Source organism: Anser brachyrhynchus, assembly GCF_964034855.1.
Source record: "Anser brachyrhynchus genome assembly, chromosome: 15".
Lineage (NCBI taxonomy): Eukaryota > Metazoa > Chordata > Aves > Anseriformes > Anatidae > Anser > Anser brachyrhynchus.
This window is the reverse complement of record NC_137733.1, coordinates 2674647-2695580: the sequence shown is the minus strand read 5'-3', so window position 1 is coordinate 2695580 and position 20934 is coordinate 2674647. Positions and strand designations below refer to the sequence as shown.

The 20934-nt window shown below is 38.3% G+C and overlaps 1 protein-coding gene and 1 long non-coding RNA gene across 8 annotated transcripts in view; both read right to left on the bottom strand.

Moving 5' to 3' along the window:
- Nucleotides 1-20934, bottom strand: part of RBFOX1 (RNA binding fox-1 homolog 1) — an 868680-nt gene that overhangs the window by 669001 nt on the left and 178745 nt on the right. The gene's annotated exons all lie outside the window — the stretch shown is intronic.
- LOC308178453 overlaps nucleotides 11713-20934 on the bottom strand; it is a 48124-nt gene continuing 38902 nt past the window's right edge. For all 5 annotated transcript variants that reach the window (XR_013939768.1, XR_013939769.1, XR_013939770.1 and 2 more), the window contains 2 exons: nucleotides 19849-19991; nucleotides 11713-16642 (listed from right to left, as the gene is read on the bottom strand). This is a non-coding gene — a long non-coding RNA (uncharacterized lncRNA). The remainder of the gene's footprint in view (nucleotides 16643-19848; nucleotides 19992-20934) is intronic.

The window sequence follows — 20934 nt, the reverse complement described above, 5'->3', positions numbered from 1 at the left end:
TAAGAGCAGTGTCCAAATGCTTCTTGAACTCCGGCAGGCTCGGTGACATGACCATGTCCCTGGGGAGCCTGTCCCAGCATCCAGCCACCCTCTCGTTGATCAACCTTTCCCTAATGCCCAGCCTGACCCTCCCCTGTCCCAGCTCCAAGCCATTCCCTCCTGTCCTGTCGCTGTCCCCAGAGAGCAGAGCTCAGCGCCTGCCCCTCCGCTCCCCTCGTGAGGGAGCTGCAGGCCACCATGAGGCCTGCCCTCGGCCTGCTCTGCTCTGGGCTGAACGAACCAAGGGTCCTCAGTTACTCCTCAGGCATCTTACCCTTCAGACCCTTCACCATCTTCACTGCCCTCCTTTGGACACTCTCTAACAGTTTTATGTCCTTCTGATATTGTGGTGCCCAAACCTGCACACAGTGCTTGAGGCAAGGCCGCAGCAGTGCTGAGTACAGTGGGACACGCACTTTGAACATTCAGCTGCTCTGCGCTCAATGCCCACCAGGATATGGTTGGCCCTTTTGGCCCCAGGGCACACTGTTGTCTCATGCTGAGCTTGCCATCAGACTGCCCCAGGTCTGTCTCTGCAGGGCTTCACTCCCACCACGCGCCCCCAGCCTATATGTACATCCAGGATTATACCATCCCACATGCAGAACCTAGTGTTTGCTCTTGTTAAATTTCTTACAGTTGGTGATTGCCCAACACTCTGATCTAATATCCAACCTGAACCTCTCTGCAGATCTCTTTGCAGGGCCTCTCTATCCTCAAGGAAATCAACAACTTCTCCAAATTTCATATCATCTAGCATCATCTGCCAATTGACTTAGCATGCACTCAACTCTAGTGCCCATGTCACTGACAAAAACATCGAAGAGAACTGGCCCTAAAATTCAGCCCCAGGAACACCCCACTAGTGACTGGCTGCCAGCCTGATTTAAGTCCATTTACTACAAGTCTTGTAGTAAAGATGCCTGACCCACCAGCCCATTGCTCACCCACTGTATTGTGCACATGACTAGCTGTATGCTGGACATTCTGTCCGGGATACTGTGAGAGTATCAGCAGCTTTGCTAAAATAAAAACATAAATAAAATGAAATAAAAATAAACAAGCCATCCACTACCTTTCCTTTGCCCACTCAATGTTAAGCCTGTCATATGCACTCCTTGTATTGCACTGTACTGCAAAGAAATATTTGGCCCAAGGGAAATCCAAGATTTACTCAAACTTTGTGGAAGGCTAGCATTTTCAGAATCTTATTTCTCGGGAAAATCTTTACAATATTGATTCATTGCCTTCCCTCACAGAAGTGTAAAAATAGGGAGAGGTCAGGTTCAGAACTTTGGTAAACTTATTTTCTTGAGAAATACATAGTAGAGATCTGTCTGCTCAATGGGAAGTAAGTTTAATTCAATAGGATGTCTTCACATATAAAAGCATATAGCTGCGTTTTTGCTTTCTGAACCCTTCCTAAAAGCTTCCAGTGACACAAATCTCATAATCTTCCTAGCCCATCTAATTAAACATTAAGTACTCTTACTAACAGTAAGTGCTCCTAATGCCTAATGTAAATTTTTCTTTGTGCAATTTAAGCCCATAGCTTCATGCCTTACTCACTACAGACACGGAGAGGAAAACATCAATGCTGTTACCTCCCCAAAAAAGTTAAAATCTGTTCATTTAAAGACAAATGCAGTCTACTGTCTGATGACTGCAATGTTAAAATATCAAATGAAACATTTGTTATTAACTCAAATGTATTTTTGAGTTAATTTATTTTTTCTTCTTCATTCAGCAGAATAAAAAGGAAATTTCTAAGCGTGGAAAAAAAACGGACAATTCCTTTTAAAATGCCAAAACGAAGCAACAAAGTGGTAATGCTATCCCCTTCTTTCCTTCTATGTTTCCAGCTTTCTTAAAAATTGATAAAATGTTGAATTGCTAAAATAATAAATAACATTTTTAATTACCTAACATATCCTCCTTCCCCCCAAAAAAGATTTCACAGTCCTTATGCTTCACAGACAGAAATGCTTGGGGAATTAAATGTATATGTCCTGCATGCTTTTTTAAAGATAATTCCCTGTAAGAATCTCAGATTCCTCATCCATCTTTGTCTTCTGTTATCTTAATGGACACAATGCCCTTGACTCCTCTGTAGTGCTATACGCTTGTAGAAAATAAGAACGGCCAATATTCATTACCTAAACAGAACTTGATATAACTTTCTGGTATAGACTTGGATCATTCTCCACAGTTTTTTTGTTTGTTTGTTTGTTTTTGTCATTGTTGTGGTTTTTTTTTCCTATCTTGCAAAACTGTAGAAGCATTTTCTATTTTACCACTGTTGTGCTTCACCCCCAGTTTTGAATCACTGAAATAACCGTTGTTCGTAAGCTCCACCCAACTGCTGACATAGGATCATGGAGTAATTCTGTCTGGAAGTTATTCAGGATAACTTCAGGTCTTAATGGATATACCCCCTGCTAAGCACAGAGGTGTTAAAGTGGTCAAGTAGATGATCTTGGAGGTCTTTTCCAACATTAATGATTCTATGATCATCTCACAGGCCTTCTTCCAAAACTTCTCTTCAAATCCTGGCCTTGCATTTCTTCTCTCCCCAGACTCACCCTATAAGGTCACGTTAGCAGGCAAAATGTACCTGGTAATACTTATGCTGAGAAATGATGTAAACTAAGAGCAGGAAGAGCTAATCGACTCTTAAATACATCAGATGCTCTCACACATGAATATATTTACACATACGCACTTCTACAAATTTAGGAGCATAGTAAGTTATGAATAAAGTTTCTAGTAGACTTCAGGAAAATAATAAACCTCATAACCTCTGCCTCATGAAGAAGTCCAATAGGTGAATTAGACATCTCAATTAAGCTATGAGAACCACAGTGTCAAATGTCTAAAAATGTCATACGATAATCATTATATAAAATGGCTGATGTTTACTATTTGCACTTGCTCGTTTAGATTGCTGCTTTTTAGTTATGGCATGAGTTGATGAATGGAGTTTTTCCTCCTATAGGACATGTAAGGATAACCTAGGAGATCGGCCCAATGCACCTGCTGGCCATCGAAAAAACATGTAACATCCATGCATACACAATTTTGTGAATTTTCATTTCACTGGCAATTCATAGATTGTAACATATCTCAAGGCTGAACTCTTTACCGACCCCAGTTTCTATCTCTGAAGACCATCCTCATGTCACTGGTTTAAGAAGGGGTGCAATCAGTGAACTAAAGCTACCACACAGAGTTGGTGTAATACTGTTTTCCCAGAGGAGTCTGAACTCTGGGCAAACAGAATGCTCTGTTAAGCTGCTACGTGACAGTGCTGAATTTGATTTACCTGTTCTCATAATCACAGATGCATGTTGGAGAGATGCAGACATTCTGAAAATATAATTGGAAGTAAAGAAAAGACATCAAAATACCTAATGCTATTCTTAATGTCTTCCTTGGGGAAATACTGCTTCCTGTTGTGACTCAAAGAGAGAACTAACATGAAGAAAAAGGCTCATACCTTCAAATATGAAAGTCAAAATGGAATTAAGTTGATTCCCGTGGATTCTCCGTTGATAGAAAGTCCACACAGTCTGCCACGGTTGGATTTTTGACTCTGCTGATACTGAGACAGCCTATCAATTGGAATGAAATGCCGTTTGAAATGAGATCTGGTTCTTAGATGATTCTGCTTCTTGGCAAAGGCAACAGTACCTCATTTTTCCTGGTAACTGTCAAGATCAGTTCAGGATTATGGCCTCCCATGGTGCTGGTTTAACTGGCAAGATGGCAAGATGGCAAATCATGCCAGTGTTGATCATGTAAACTTTAATAATAAATACTAATTCTAAAAATATTAAAAGTCTTCAAATGAAAACATAAGGTGATGTTTTAAATCTAGTCTTACAAAATACTCTAACAGTAAATAAACAGTTTGAGGTTCTTGTGTATCACAACCAAATACCAAACTTTCTCTGCATACACACCTGACCATCGATAAATTCTTCTAAAAAATGAATCTCTTCCTCTCACACTCATTACTTGCCGGTTCTTAATGGCTGGGTCATTTATGAAACATAAGAGGCCAGAGCTGAACTGTAGTCAGGATTACAGTATCAAAGGACACACTGCAGGGAGACTAGATTAATTTTTTTAAAGGTGAACACATGATGCTAACACAAAGTTACACAAGTAATATAAAACTGTACAAAAGGAAAGAGATATGGTACTCCATTAGGGCTTCATCTGAATGTCATATTCATAAAACATTTCCTCCAGTGTGGCAGTAGTTCTTCGAAGATACTGTGTCTCATCCTAAATGACTTTATTCACTAAACTGATGCTATTTTTGCTAGAGCATCACGTTCAAGTTCTCAGCAGCAGACAAGCAGCTCTTTAAATAAGCAGCAGTGATGTGTCACATATGTCCCTCACTTAATGCAGTTGTTTTTGGTGTTGTGTTTTGGTTGGTTGGTTGGTTGGTTGGTTGGTTTTGGTTTTTTAACTTCTAAAGTAGAGAGCCGTTAGGTTCAGGTCACTTAGTAGCCAGAAACAAACCTTCACATTAGCTATGATTTACTTATCTGAGGTTCAAACCTCATTCGTGAATTACTCTTTCTCATGTAATTTTAAAGCTCAACTTTAAGAAGGAAAATATGTAAATTAGAAAGCCATGAGTACTTGTACAGAAAGCAGCACAGCACAAGTAAACATGCAATTTCCATTTGCAGAGGGTGAGAAGTTGTTCTTAAGCATTTTACAATGCACTCTAAGATGCAGGCTGTGAGTTCATAACCTGTACTAAAGCTCTGCTCAAGTTCAGGTTGGTCCATTCATTGTTAGTACCAAGACTTACATTTGGTTACTTCCCCCCCCCCCCCCCCCTTTTCTACACAGTTAAATTTACAATAATCATTGAATATGAAAACTGTTGAAAATTATTTAATATTGAGTACAAAAAAAAATGGATTGTCTGGCCTTCAGCATGAAATATTTGGTTGGATTTCTAACCATCTTTAGTAAAATGTTATTTTTAATTCATACTAAGTATTAGTTGAAAAAGGAGTTTTCTATCAATTCCAAAATACTCAGCTGTTCCAAGTATTTCATCATCTCTACTAAAATATAGCTAACATAAATGAGTAGATGCTGAACCCCGGAAATATTAAGCTGAAGAAATTTTTACTGTTTGCTTCAACTAAGAATAAAATATTTGAATATAAACTGCAGGTTCAAATGTCAAGCAAGAAGGTTTTCAAGGGTTTCTGGGGCTTGGAGGTGTACTATTTTGTGAACACCTAACAGAAGAAAACAATTTTAAGTTTATAAGTATCCCAAAAAATACCAGAAGCATATTACATGAAGGCAGTAAAACTGGTTTTTTGTCATGCTTACTTGCTTAAGTTCATAACCCAATTTTGCAGAATCTGGATGTGGCTGCTGACTCAAGCAGTTTCTGCATTTTAGTGCTTTAAAAGAAGTTTTGTTTGTCCGTGTGTTTGTGAAAGACACCTAAGAAACCTGTGATACCTAATTTTTTATTGAATATCCCTAACCATCAAAAAAATCACTCTCCAGAAGCTTATTTCTGTGCATGAAATCTGTAATTAACTACAGAACCAAAATAGTCTCTGATTGCAACCTGGTGGAAGAAGCCATACTGTGCTTTATTTTCAATGACAATGAAGGGAAATCACAGCCCATGAAATTTAACATGGTTAACTGAAACCCAATGCAGAACAGGCGCTATCAAGACAAATATGAAGCAGAAATACTTACTCTCTATTCCAATCCCCCAAAGCAAACACGTTCTCACACTGTCCAAATTGAAGTTCAAATAAAATAAAAGCAGTGAATGCACAATGTCCCTGAAGACAGCAACTTTGCTGCCTGCCTTATCATCTCCACTTGATACCTTAAAAAATAACAATTAAAAAAAAAAAAAAAAGAAAAGAGAAAGACCTATCCTTACACATATAAAATACCACTGTTGACAAAAGATCCCAGGTTATAAAATTAAACTGTATTCACAGACTTAGAAAGAAATGCTAACAGAAAAAATCACTTTTTTTTTTTTTTTTAATTAACCTAACCATCAGATATCTCATCCAAATTCATCTCCAGGGTATTTAAATTTTAGAGAAAACATATTTATGATGCACCTTTCTAAATGAAAAGTCTGATTTTTTTTTCCCATTTGGTGACTATGCATATATGGTACGTCTTGTGTCCAAAAAGGTGTACCTGTGAAAATATATCCCTTGTACTCCCATGTATTTTATTGCATTTGTTATGTTCTGCCAACTCAATTTCTGAGAACAACTCCTTTGTCACATATGCCGAAACAAAGTAAAAGGCAAATAACTGTTCTAAATTGATTTTAGACTGCTTGAAAATATTACTATTTATGGCAGAATAACTAGTTTGGGAAAATTAAACCTTATTCTAACTTTAATAAATTTCACAAGTTATGCTTAGTTTCTAGATGTTGTTATATATATTTTAAGACTGGAATATAAATGAAAATTGAAAATTTATCTGAAGCAATCAAGGCCCACTGTAGGCTTTCTAAATACAGTATTGTGTGAGATATTTGTTCTAAGAAAAACTCCAAAATCCATATCACTAAAGTAGACTAAAAGCCTGACTTCAGTAGGCATGTGCTCTCTAAACAGCAACTCCTTCCTAGAAAGTTACCGACCTAACCTAAAATATTAAGTAAAGTTTGAAAAAGATATTGTCAATGGTTAAAAATTCTTTACATGTTTTTTCCCAGGTTTACTTTCCTGACTCTTTTTTTCCACAACTAGTGCCACAATAACTTAAAAGCAAGAGTTAATCATATTTCTTTCTTCTCCTTTCCAATTTGATACTTCATTTGCCATTTCTGACATTTATCTTAACAAAATTAATTACCATTTAACAGCAGTATTTTTCATGACAATAAAAAATCTCCAGTATCATACTTGAGGACATTTTTATAGACATTTTATCGCATTTTGAATACCACGAGGTTTATCACTGAGTAAACTGATGTATTACTCTTTCATGGTAAAATTTTGTGGCTCATGAGCAAAACAAAAGACTTATGTAAAAAAATTTATCAAAAAAAAAATTAATAGTAACAGTTCCAAGATAAAGGAACTTCTGAAGTTACTAGTTTGAAGTTGCAAAGACCAAATATAACACATTGCTAGATAGTAAAAGTAAAATAGCTGTATGCATCTACTGTTATGCCATTCCAACTGCAAATATCTACTAATGTAGAAATATCGACAATCTTGAAGCTGACACTTTCTATCACCATGCTTGGTGATATGCTTGCACATAATTAATTCTACTTACACTTGCCGAGGCATCAACTGGATGTTGAGAAGGCACAAAACAAATACAAACTCTTATCCCCATACTGAAGAAAAGGCAATGGGAACGTGAGATACGACATGTTTATAACATTTAACATAGCAAGGAATTTGGTACTGCTTTAGGAAGAAAATCTCTGAAACAGTCCAACCCCTAACAGACACACAGGATTAACAGAAATAAAACTGATGGCTGACTTAGACACTGCACATGCGCTCACAGAACAACACCTTTAAAGGTTCAAAACCAATACACCATTTATCTTAACCGATTCAAACATGGAAAACATGATACCACATAGCACTGCTGCTCTCCCTACACCAGGGAACGCTCTTTTCTTAACCAGAGTTTTGCTTACTCAGAAGTCAGCTTCATTTGTACATTTATAAAACAGATTAACAACATGAGCATCAAAGAATTAAGAAAACAACTACAATTTAGGAACAGAATATCAAGACATTTAAACTTGCACATATCTATTGCTACATTTTAGAAACAGATGTGGAACCAATGTACTGTATATACTTTACATGTATGAACTTTACATTTAATGCTTATGCGAAGCCTAATTACTTCTGCATCAAAACCTAATTCCTTATCGGGACACACCTGACAGAAACCAAATTCCTGAACATCTACCCAAATGAGATAACTGAGGTGTGATTTAAGGTGATTCCAGCAGCGAGGCGGTTTCACAGTGCCCAGGCCATAACCCAGCCGCTCACTGCCCAAACCGCACGGAGCGCAGCGACACATGGCAGCAGGACTCAAAATAACAGATACTCCTGACAGCAGGCGGAACACAGTCTGTCCTTAAAAGCGAGCAAAACCCACTTTCCCTGCTCCCTTCAGGATTTTTTCACAGCTTTTTCTTCTAGCAAGGAAATTGCTAAAGTCACTGAAGATATTTAAATTACTCTGCAGTTGCATCTGGCTGTCAACTGACATGCAATTTCAAAACCCAGTTTTATAGTCTGTTTCTGCTTTACTAAATATAGATATGCATTGTTACCCGCATTTATGTGAATGTTTAGACTGTATTTATTAAGAAAACATTGGTATTGTTTAATTTCACGTATTTGAACAAGCACAGAAACACAGCTTTACAACCCTCAGGTAAAGATGCTTTCTAACATCGTGGCGTTACATTGATAACACACAGGTACCTCAAAGATAACAAGCAGCCAGTTTGGTCAGGAACCCTGTGAACTGCCTACTAAAAGTCAACAATCCATCTTACAAAAAAAAAAAAAAACGCTTGTTAATGAGATTCCCGCCATGTCGATGCCAATATTTAACCCCTCAAATCAAAGTTCTGCAGCTCTCCGAAGATGAAGTTCACACAAACTTCAGTCAGTCACAGAGGAAGGACAGCCACCCACACACACACATATATCCCCCCACCACCACCACCCATTTCTGCAGGCATCGCTGCCACTCACCTCATGCACCACGCCGACACGAGGGGAGCCCGCACGAGGCGAGCCCCGCGGCCCGGCCCCGGTTTCAGCCCGGCGGAGGCTCAGCCCCGCGGCGGCCATAGCGGGAAGGCGCCGAGGGGCCGCCCCACACACAGCTCCCGCTGCCGGCGGCTGGGGCTCGGCTCCCCATCGCCACCACGGGCTGCCCCCCCACGCCGCCACCACCACCTTCGGTTCTCCAAAGCCTCTCCTGCCTCACCTGAAGGGCATCCGCCACGCCCGCCACGAGCTGCCAGGGTTTCATCGCGGGCTGCGAGCCGCCTCTCCCTGCCGCGGCCGGAGCAGCCACCGGGGCACCCCCGCAGCACGATCGGGAGCCCGGCGGCGGGCGGAGCGGCCGGCGCTGAAGGTCAGGCTGTCCCCGCCGAGCTGCTCGCCCCCAGCCCGCGGCAGCCGGGCGTCCGCCGCCCCCGAGCCCCCGCCCGGCAGCCGCCGTTACCTCAGAGCCCCGGCACGGCTGGAGGCAGCACGACAGCGCGCCCGGTTACTTGCGCCGTGCCTACATGATTCAAAATGTCTGTGGGACAGTATTTACGACTTTCGGTACGCGATTCTCTACGTGCTGACCCAAGATGAGCCTTTTTCCCCCGCAGTGTCCCTGAGAGGCAGGGCTGACCAAGTCACGGTGCTTGCCTTCAGGTCAGGGCGCTGACACATGCTCGGCCGAAGCCCACAGCCTAGGGGTAAGGGCAGAAGGGATTGGATTCAGTAACCCTGGCATGGGAAGCTTCCCTAAACGTATTAAATATTTGATAATTATTCAAATACTAACCCTGGTGCTAAAGTTTGAGGGGGTTCACTATTTTGATCGATACTATTTAACCATTTTGATTGATACTATTTAACCATTTTGATTAAATAATGATAACTTTCTAGAGAAAATCTGAATTTGTTTATAAATAATAATGTTGCAGACTAAAATATTTTTAAGAAAAAGGCTGGAACTGAAGCAAAACCCAAACACCTTCCTCAAAACATGGTAGCAATTAACCCATTAGTGGAGCAGACAGAAAAAGTCTGTTTATCTCGGACATTAAAAACCGGCATATTTTGCTAGGCAAGACATTGCTTATATGGTAGCAAATAATTTGGTGTTTTGTTTTTCAGAGTACAGCTATTTATGCAAATGGGATTACAAAGTGTAAACATGTAACCACACATACAAAACTGAAAAATTGTTGGGTTACTGCTCAGATAACTTCTCTCTTTCTATAAAATTTATTTTCACACCACACATTTCCTTATTTTTCAGGAATATTATAAGTTCAGTAAAACATCTTTCAATATTTATCACTGTTTTGCAATCAAAAAGATGACTAAAAATGATCTCTGATAACATAATTCCTATTAATCACTCCCTTTTTGCAGATACAAATCGAAGAATTTGCACCTGTTTTTGACAAAATGAGAGAAAGTTTCATTTGGCTTGAAAAAATTGAAAATGTGCAAAATAATTAGATTCAGATTCTGATTTCATAAGTCTTTCCTCGTCTTGTAGAAGTTTTATTTTGGATATGCTCACCTTATTACCTTAAGAGAAGAGATAACTACATGGTTTATGTGACAAATAAGGCATGTCTTTATTTTAAAATACTTTACAATACAGCTGTGTACAATTTAAAAAAAAAAGCAGAACGTTGCAAGGGCTGGCCTGAGTACTGGGCTAATAGCCAAAACAAATCTCAGAGCTCACATTGGCTTACTGTGTGGCCTTGACCAAATTATTAATCTCCTCAGTTTTCCCACTTGTAAAATTAGAATAATAACACTTACAGAGCCTATCTCCTACCTCTTACTTCTCAGGAGGGCTCTGAGGATTAATGACCCTACAGTGCTTTGAAAATGAATAAACACTAACCGCTAGGCCAGAGTTAATATGTTTCAGAGTGTTAAAACACTGAAATACTGGAAATTCCGATGAAACCACCTTGTGTATCTAAACATGGATGCCCTAAAACCCGTGGATTACAAAAACAAGATCTCTTATCACTTGCCACCAACAAAATACTGTGGGTTGGCTTATAGTTCTATTATTCACATCTGATTTTTATCTGTTCCCATTCTTACTATTAAACCCAGAATTACATTAAAAGCAGCACCAAGAGCAATTGCCTCTGCTGTCTTTTAGGGTCACAAAAATGCCCTGTCCAGGGCAAGGTCACTCAGAGCCACAGCAGGCAAGAAGCATCACCGGTAACTCTGGCCTGTTGCTTCCAGCATTTGCAGCACATATGGTCATTTAATGAGAGGACCAACACTTCTGGCAGATGTGACATGTTCTCAGTGCTATTCTTTAGAGACTGCAATTCTTTACTCAAGTAATGAAAAAGAGTTTAAACTAATTAATTATCTCATTAACAATAAATATGGGGGGAGCACTGGCTAACAACGTACTGCTGCAGAACAAGATGCATTCTGTCACAAAGTTGTGATGATGAGCAGATGATTAAGCAAAAATAATACTCCAAATACATACATCCAAGTTAAAAAAAAAAAAGAATAGTAACATCCCATTTCAATCTATAGAGTTAACCTGATAACAAATTAAATATATTTATACATCCATTTTCACCACTCTCTCTAAACAGTGGACAGTTTTGGTCTTCTGACTTTTTCTTCCACCCCACACAGGAACAAGAGAGAAAATTCTTTAAATGCTCTATTGGTCAAATGATTCCACTGCTTCTCCTTGAACCATCACTACAGCAGTTCCCTCTGCAAAACCTTATCTGAGATGCCATCCTCTTGTTTGACAATATGGATACTTCAGGAGCTTTGTGCGGGGCAACATCATTGGGGCACCAGTGTCTACAGAGCAGCACCAAGACCAAGACCACTGTGAAATGCTCTGGGGATAGGCAAAACTCACATTAGAAATTGCATCAGGGAATAACAGGCTCTCACCATGGCTCAGACACTAGACATCCCTGTTATGACTTTCTTACTTGCATGCAAGCAAGAATGAGGGAGGTCTCTCTCTAAGCTTTGGTGCTTCTGCTATACTTGTGGGGACAAACATTAATTAACTATTGTATTACTGTGATAGCAGCAAGCATTGAAATTTCTGTAATCCCCCATTTGTATCTTTTGCACTTGAGATTTTCAACAGTTTATTGAATACTACAAAATAAATGTCACTACATTATGTCTCATGTTACATCAAAAATTCTATATAATAACTAGGTCTTTACTATCGAAACCCTTGCATTCTTTTCTCATTTTTTTTCTGAAATTTCTACTTTACAAAGAAAATTAATTCACAGAGAAATAAACAAAAGTAAATAATTGCCCTACTAAACATAAGCATCTTCTAGTGAACAATGTGGCTTGTTTGATTTTTTTAAACTGATCCAAACATATTTGTGTCACACTAGAAGGCTTCTAGGTGAAAAGCTTCAGTGTGCAATTTGTTTATTTTCCATTTCTTGAACTAAGTTCCTGTGGTATGGGAACTATTAAAAAGTAATGTAACCGTTGAAGGAGAATGAAGATTGGTAAAATTCAGAAGTAGTATCTTGAGTATAAGGCAATCCTGCACCTGTACAGTTTTACAGATATTTTTTATATTGGATAGTGAAACGTGGCTTAATCTGTACTGCATTTATGCATCAAACACATGGGGGCTCTCCCTGCCTGACAGATTACTGCTGAAATGATTTCTTTCTACATGCCATCTAATGATCCAGTTGTATTACAAAAGGTGAGCCTAATGAAGCATATTCAGATGGAAAAGTATCATGCAATTTATGACAAACATGCTGCAGTTTTATTTTTAAATGTTGACAGTGTGTGAGTGTGAGGGAGATGACCAACAAGAAACAACATCAATCATATGTCACAACCCTAACAATGCAAGCACAGCTCAAGGAAAACTAAATCTGAGGATTCATGCTAGACTGTTGCTGAACATAATCTTTTGGGGACAATACATCAGTGTTAAGGATTTTTAAAACTGAAGTATCAAAAAAATACAACTGTAAAACACCAGGTTTTGCTCTACTATGCAGAACTTAAAATGTTCTGCAGAGGTCTGATCCTGCAAGCATTCATACTATTGATAACTTTGCATTCAGATTAACTGTAAGAGAACACAAAAATAAGTGGTTATAGTACTATACCTACAAAACAGACATTAAAAAGAATCAGCAAGATAAAGTACTAGGTGTTTTCATGAATTATCTCTGTATATTCAAAATTAAAGTATTTTTTCTGTGGCCCCATGCTCACAAGTCGTATCTATAAATAATTTGTAAATGTGATTATATCCATCTGAAATGCTTCAGTTTGTGTTATTAGTAGTTGTTTTTACGTTGTTTTTCAGTGAAGTATATTGAAATTGATGTTGCTAATGTGACTTGAATGTTCTAGTATTATTTTGGCTATACCTACAATTGTGTTAGTTCACAAACAAGGTTACCTGTAAGCATCCATTGGTATACACTTTGAAGTTTATATACTTTCACTTTGATTGTAATTGCAAAATTTTGCAAAGTATTACGTGAAAAATTTTGCTATCCTTATACAAAAAAAAGAGACTATGTTCAGAAACAAGTGTAAGAAATCAAGTACCACCAGTAAAAACAGTAAGTGAAACATCACTTGTATGCAATTATGATACAACTAAAATAGTAACAATACAACAGATATATACTTCAAACCTCGCTGAAAAAAGTTTGCTGCATAAACACTACAAGTTATCATAAAAATAACAATTCATCCCTGTATTATTCATCCCTGTATAATATTAGAGGATTATATCCTCTCCAAACCCACAGAATGCATACTCCACAGGATAATGATTACTGCACAGCAACTGATGCTTACCAGGATGTATTCAAAAAATAATTACTTATCCAAAGTCCTAAAATGAAGGAAAGTTCTTGCAGATATATCAGATCCAGGATAAAATATATCTTTTTTTTTTCAAGCCTAAAGAAAGCACAAAAATCTAGATCGCAAAAGCAGTCATTTTAAAACTATCACTATTTTTTTATTTTTATTTCTTCAGATTGTCACAATGTTTAATGTAACACATAATAATGTATCTACAAATATGAAGAAGAAATGGTCTCAGAAAAGTCTTGAGGCAAAATAACGCCTTATGTGCGTTATTTTACATATTCACAACTTTTTTTTTGTGAAACTATATTTTTACATATTCACAACTTTGTTGAAATGCTTAACTATTCATAAAAAATTACATTACAAAGGCAAATAATATTTCATCATGAACCAGGATTACTAGTAAAAGGCTGACTTTCAACACTTCACTATACATTCCCTTCAAAAGGAATCTGGATCCACTTAGATGTTGTTCACCAGCAAATTACAATTCTTTGTTCAGTGACATTCAGAAAACACAACATTTTTCTGCATTGGGAATTCAAAATGTCTTCTAGTTCTATTTTTTGCTGTTGTTTGGTTTTTTTACTTCACGAAGTGTTAAATGATACTGCAAATCATTTCCTCAGTAAAACTGCAACAAGGTTGATTTCTCTAAAGGGCCACAGGCCCAGGAAATGCAGACGGGATCGTGCTCATCAAAAAGAGTGCACGAGGAAGTGCAAACACACAAAGGAAAACATCTGAAAACCCTGGAAGTGCAATTGCTTGCCACTGTAGATAATTTGGTGCAAGAAACACTCTCTTAATGACAAACTACACCTCGCCCCACAGAAGAGGATCTCTGAATGCCGCTCACCCCATCAAATATTGACATTTTCCAGACCCACATCTGGGAGTCACCGCAGGGCGGTCAAGGCCTCTGCCTGTTGTACCTGGAATAACACGCAGACAGAGCGACCTGAATTCAGACCTTTAGCACTGCATTGACTTTCGCACAAAACTATGGTGAGCATGGGCCTACATGAGCCAGGTATGAGGCTGTGTTGCCTGTACTTACAGGCCGTTACCTGAGGGGATGAGGAGAAAAAAAAAAGAAAAAAACTTAAGTTACTTAGAGTTTTCTAGGAAATTTCTGGCAAAAGAAAGAGGGCAAAAAAAATAACTTTCTCCTTTGCAAATCTGTGGGGCATATGGTGATACAATTCTGTTAAGAAAGTGTGTAAATGCATATCTCATTCTTAGCTAATGGCAAAATAAACAGTTGTACTTATTTTTACTCAACCTACTTACATTTACAGTTGCTCTCCAGATTGCAAAATATCCCAGTGATATTTTTGTCACAAACATTATATGCGTGCATATACCCACTTCTTACTAAAATACATATGCAGAGTTGGATACCTTTACAAATACCAGCTGTAAAGGAATGTGAGGATCGCTCCTCGCCAGACTTTAAACAAACTGCCCTCATTTAACGTAACACCATCACACCAATGCCACAGCCTGGTGGGTGCAGTCAGGTACGAGGGTGGCACCTCCAGCCCATTACCGTGGGTCTGCTCTGCTTTCCAGCCCTGCTGGCACTCGGACTGTCACAGCGTGGGGATGCAAGCAACCACTTGCTTCTGCTCATCTGTGCCACAACACAGTTGACTAATTAATTTTTTAAAGTATTCAAGATGTGACACTTCACATACAGGATTGAATACAGATTAGCATTACAATCATCACAAAGCTTTTGTAGGCTCAAATTTGTCTTCTTCCAGCAAAGTTTCCTTTAATGTGCAAATGAATGATGCCACTACGTATCTTGAAATAAACAGGCTCATTATGGTTATGACTTGTCATATATGCAGGCATTCAGAATTATATTCACAGCATACAGTAAGCTTGCAGATAAAGACAGGCTAAACAAAAGATATGAAACTCCCAGTCTGCTATCATATTTAGATGTCTTCATATCAGAGCCATGAAAACATTTCTCCCCCCATATTTGTACACTGACGATACCTTCAATGGCTTTCCTAGCCCAGTTCTAAAGACGGAATGCCTTTGCAAGACCAAGTGAAAAGAGAGCAAAGGGAACATGAGATCACCTCACAAATTCAAAACCCATAAGGGCTGGGAGACAGGCTAGAGCAGGCTGCCCACGCAACAAAAAGGTCACAGGGAGACAGGCAAGTTAGCTCTGTTTTAATATATAAAACCTTGAACAGAATTCTTCGGTAAACAGGAACATACTAATTAACTGGTTTTTAGGGCTTTTCAGGAATTATTTTTTACTTTGTATTCTTTGCAGTTTTTGAGAGCAAATAAATCGATGTGTCTGGAGTCAATTTATATGTCACAGGCTGCAGCTCACGCAAAGCAAAAGGACCAGTACATGCCATGGCAAAAAGGGTTGCTCACAGTAGCTGTTGGTAAAGAAGCAGATTTCTAATAGGAGACGCAGTGCCAGGGCAGTTAGCTTACACGGCTTCCCCTGCACTGAGATGCAAAAAACACCTCAGTCCTGGAGATGGTCCTTTAGAGGGATTTAAGGGGACCAATATAAATGTTGTCAGATTTAAGGGAACCAACATAAAATCTGTCATCCATCAGGGAACACATATAGGATATCTGAAATTAACACCTAGATACGTTTCCAAGAATAATTCGGGTAAAACACGTTAAAAATAATTTTTATACATTTTTCTGACAAACTGTTGTGGACTTCTGTTGTTAATTTTAGCAGTTTCAGTTGGATTTGCTACAGCTGGAAACGTAAGGGAAAATCTGCAGTAATCAGGATGTGACACTCATTAATACTTCCACAAAATACCCACTGGATTTGCATAAAGTCTGCAGATTCATCGGTGAATCTTTAATGTGAGAATTTCCCTTGGTTTTACTCCAGATTCAGCTCCATTTGTCCTCCCTCTCTCCTCCAGTGATAATCGCTGTAAACAGTTCATAACAAAGCATAATTAAATGTACTGAATAACTAAAATATACACAGAATTACTCAAAAGCTTATATAATGACATATATTCTTTTGCAAATTGCAAATGTTTTCAGAGAAATTATCTTGTAAGGGAGATAATTCTAACTGAATACAATGACACTCCAAGTCATCTAATAAATCTGGAGATTTCCAGACAAGTTTTTTATGACCTGTATATAAGTAACATCCATGGCACAGCTCACACACAGCGTGACCTTCACAGGTAAAATGCCATGAAAAGCTTCTAGAAATGGCTACGTCCCTAAGATGGTGAAATATTTCTGGTTCTGACAAACACAAAACTCTAAAATAAATCATGGCCCCCATTAAGGGAGATATTTCTTGCTATTGTTGATATCAAAAAATTTGACAAGAAATTTTTAAGTGTGGGCTATTTAAGTCTTATCTTAGGGGAAGTACTAGTTCTCAAGCGTCAGATATTTACTACTTATATGTATCTACTGAACATCTATACTAAATATATCTATATCTAGATATTAGAAGTAGATATTTATAATTTTAGTAAATATTTCTTATTTTTAGCTGAACTATATAGTACTGTATAGTTTGATGACTACATTGCATCATGCACCTCTGTATGTACATGCATTTCGACCAAGGCAACATAATGCCATTACAGCAGACAATAAGTTATATAAAGGAAAGTTCAAATGAAAAAAAGTTTCTCTTTTGCATTGTAAAAAAAGGCTTCCCAATTTTTTTTAATTCCCGTTGAAGCTCAAGATTGTGCTGATAACAGTGCTCTTTGGTTAGTTTTGATTTTAAAATAAAATTCTTCTAAAAGAATGAATGATGCTTTGCTCAATATTAATAGAATACATTTAATTTTAAGTAAATTTAGTATGAGATTCAGAATGCATTTTTAAAGCAAAATTAAATTCATTTCCTGTTATAAATTCTTATAAATATACATAAATGATTTAATTTCTAGTATGCTATGCTCAAAACTTAACATTTGTGCATAGTATAAGCTTTGAAAATATTTGAAAACCATATATGTAACTGAATACCTGTACCAGACAATATATTATTTCACTGGCTTGCATTTTGATCAAGTTTATTGACTGAAAGTCTTATTTCATTGCTCCTACTCAACAGATCATTCCTTCTCTCTCTCCGATAACCCATTAGCACTTGAGAGAGTTTTCTGAAGGAAAACACAACCTGAATAAGTAAGAGAGCCAGAATGCTTTGCTGCATTTTTACTTCTAAAAGGGCCTCACTGCACTCACAGCAAAGACTCCGCTAATTCAAATGGCACAATAACGGCTCTTCTGAACACCATTTTTAAACAAAGGTGGAATATTTTGTTCATTAGAGGCAATGAAAATATGTTCAAATATTTCACTTCTCATTCATTTCTCTCAATAGCATGAACCTCAGATAAAAATATATGGATACTACCTTGTCCCTTGGAAGAAAAAAACAAAGCATATATCGACAGGCCTTTTTCTGCCTTGCAGGCTGCCAAGTGGCTTAAAAATGAAATTAAAATGGGAAAACAAGAAAACAAGAAAAGGAGGACAGTCTGTACTCCAGTGCTCGCTCACTCCCCATCCCTGGTAGGCTGGACATTTGTGATGGGTTTAGAGAACAGAATGGGAAACCTGTGCCTCACGCACACCTGTACAGTAACTCAGTAATTACCATAGTATGAAGAAAATACATTTCTGTGACTGTATCATTTTTTTTGGCACTCATTCCCTGTTTCTTGGCAGTTGTGTCTGCAGCATAGAAGAAAGTGACTCCAGACAAAACTTGGAAACTAGGTGCCAGAAATTTGGTCCTGAGCAGTTTGTATCTATGAATTTCTTAAAAATGCAGACAACAAACCAAGTATATTAAGGGTGGCAGAGTCCCCTGGATACCAAGTTGACATGTAAGGAAAGAGACCGGGCAGACAGGTGTTGGCAGGCAGCTTGGGCAAGGTACTCAGCCAGCTGCTGGGATCCTCTCAGCACTAACACTCAGAGCAGGCAGAGGTCCATCTGCAGGAGAGAAACTTAACGCTGTTTTCTCAGGTGTAACTCTGCACATCAAGGCTACGAACCCTTCCCCTCACTCTCAGTAGCAGAAAATGAAGGAACTCATTACTTGTAGAGCGAGAGCTCTTTAACCTGGCAGTGGAATACAAATGCCTGTCCATACAGGAGCAAGGAGGCGTATAGAGCTTCTACACATTATTTACAAAGATCATGAAGATGTGGCCTGTGTCCAATAGAGCCCCATTTCCCTCCGCCTAGTATAATACCTACTGGTTACTAGAGAACAGCAAAGCTTGTAGTAATACTAAGAATGAGATCATACACTCTGAACCACCCACAACGCCATCCAGCAGGGTTTCCAAAAGCCAGAGGCTGACTGTCTCAGCCCAATCCAGTACGCGGAGCTAAAGGCGGCACTACAGGAAAGGCGCTCTTCCAAACGAGGACACAGTTACATTTCCCTCAGGACACCAGGATCATGTCCCTCTGCTCCAAACACTAGCTTCTATTGCAGAAGTTCTTCCAGTGAGATCAGACTTTTCTAAACCAAGTGAAAAGTCAGTACCACTATTTCATTTTAGTGTCACCATTTTCCCCTCCTAATCACAACTCTTGTTCCTACAAACGTCACCAACTTCTCCGTTCTTCTGAAGTTCACATAATTGGTGGCCTTTCCTCCCTTCAGTTTTCTTCAAGAAAATGCTCAATCACAATATTTAAAAGATAAAAGTGATAAGTGTTTTTATAGAACTTTAGATCAAGTACTAATTTTACATGGGAAACAAAATGGCACTCATTTTGAGCAGAGAAGGAAACTGGTGAAAAATCAAGACAAAAGCCAGGGAAAAATACTCTACATTGACTTCAATTGAATAACATTAATTTGTGGATATAAAATTTTGAATGAAAATCATAGTAGTAGAACTGAAAGCCAACTTTATAACAATGTTGCAATAACATATTGCTCAAAGGTTAATTACATCGTATCTTTCTCTAGTGGAAGGTTAGAAAGACTAACAAAGAGCTTTAGGAGAACATCCTTAATGACAGATAGATACACACACATTTTAAATATGCGGTATTTATAAATATAAAATCACTGAAAGATTCCCAATCTTAAGTATTTGCTGGGTCTTTTTAAAGAAGTACACTGTACCATTATTCCATCAATTTTGTAACACTTCCTGTAGTAGCCCTGGGAAGCTGGCGTCTGACTGTAGGATATTCTGCTCTTTTCCCCTCAGCTGCCTCAAACAGGTCAAATCTCCAGCATACATTCAGGGATCTGCATGCAGCTTTCTGTAAACAAAAGGATAAAGGACTGCTTGTTTAGAACAGGATTGAAGATCCTGGGTTCTGACAATTCCACGTCATATCACCAGTACAAAGATAGCAACACATTTATTTATTATTTATTAATCAAACATTAAGATGTGGCACTACTGCCCACACAGTCCATGTCTATTATTTGCTATGTCTCACTGATCTAGAACCTGCAGCAGCAGAAACCAGACATTTCTACTGAAATTAAAAATAATCATCATCATCATCATCATTTACTGCAATACTTTTCTCTGCCTTTCCATAAAAGAACTAAATTATATGTTTACCTGAATCAGTACCAATTAGTTAAAGAGACAGAAAAGATGGCAAAGACAGCATCACAGGTCTTGCGTAAATGAGATAAGTTTGGAGGTAACTTGATTTGGGTAGTGAAAATTGTGGCAGGCAGGGGTAACTCCTAATAAGAGCTCACTTTCAGGTGTGAACTTCTTAATGGACAAGCAATGAGACTCCAGACAGCCTTCACTGCACTAGCCAGCCTAGCTGAGCAAACACAAAATGTAACAGATCCAGCACTAAGGAAGAGGAATGGGGTGAGGACTGGTGTGGAGCAAACCAAGCAACAAAGAAAACAAGTTTCCTAGAAGTCTGCTGCTGGGCTTGAGTTAATGTTGCAGAAGGAACAAATTGGAGAGAGCGAGCTGGAAAGGAAAGGGAACAGTCACCATTCTGTGTGCCACACCGAGAGGTTCGTGTTACTTCTCTCTCCTGAACATCTGCTGCACTGAATAAACATTACACGTATATTTCTATACACACACATTTAATATCCTTAGTATGGAAGCAAGTAAAACACATCTAGATCATGATTATTTGGAAAATATAAAAGTGACAGATTTATTTGAACTACAATGCCAAAAACAATTGTCAGTAACATTTTCTACAGAATATGTTTTGA